Raw genomic sequence first — 1,107 nt, forward strand, 5'->3', positions numbered from 1 at the left:
TCCAAACGGCGTGGTGAAGGCCGTCTTTTCTTTGGACATTGGAGATAAGGGGATCTGCCAATATCCCTTCGTTAAATCCAGGGTCGAGTAAAATCAAGCAGCACCCAGCCGATCAAGCAATTCGTCAACCCGCGGCATTGGATACGTGTTGAACTTCGACACAGCATTCACCTTGCGATAATCCACACAGAACAGGACCGACCCGTCCGTTTTAGGCACTAAAACTATCGGGCTCGCCCAATCACTGTTGGATTCCTCTATTACTCCCATATCTAGCATGGCCTCTAATTCAGTCTGATATGGCCGGCTGCGCACCACCACGCCCGGCTCCGAGATGGTAAATCTGATGTACTCCGCTCCTGTCTGAGCGCACTACCTCATAATTGAGATCTCCAACTCGCCATGTGACCTCAAAGGGTCCTTGCCACTTGGCGAGTAATTTGGAACTAGAAGCGAAGGTCCGTCCTCCCAAGCTTCTCATAGGACGTCCAACACCCCACGGGGCTGACGTCCGTAGAGAAGCTCAAAGGGGGAAAACCCCGTGGAGGCTTGGGGGACCTCGCGCACAGCAAACAAGAGGGGTTCCAGCCATTTGTCCCAATTTTTAGCGTCTTCGTGAACGAACTTCAAATCATGGTTTTTAATGTGCAATTAAATCGTTCGACCAGACCATCTGTTTGTGGGTGATAAACGCTGGTGCGAATAGATTTAATGCCCAAGAGTTCGTAAAGTTCGCGGGTACATACTGAATTTCACTTTTACTGTCCGAAGGTCCATCCTCCCAAGCTTCTCTACGGACGTCCAACACCCCATGGGGCTGACGTCCGTAGAGAAGCTCAAAGGGGGAAAACCCCGTGGAGGCTTGGGGGACCTCGCGCACAGCAAACAAGAGGGGTTCCAGCCATTTGTCCCAATTTTTGGCGTCTTCGTGAACGAACTTCAAATCATGGTTTTTAATGTGCAATTAAATCGTTCGACCAGACCATCTGTTTGTGGGTGATAAACGCTGGTGCGAATAGATTTAATGCCCAAGAGTTCGTAAAGTTCGCGGAGAGTCCGTGACTACACTTTTCGCGGAAATGCTGCGGAGTGCCACTGCCTCTGGGT

Source organism: Sinocyclocheilus grahami, unplaced genomic scaffold (assembly GCF_001515645.1).
Source record: "Sinocyclocheilus grahami isolate Dianchi unplaced genomic scaffold, SAMN03320097.WGS_v1.1 scaffold17587.1, whole genome shotgun sequence".
Classification (NCBI taxonomy): Eukaryota; Metazoa; Chordata; class Actinopteri; order Cypriniformes; family Cyprinidae; genus Sinocyclocheilus; species Sinocyclocheilus grahami.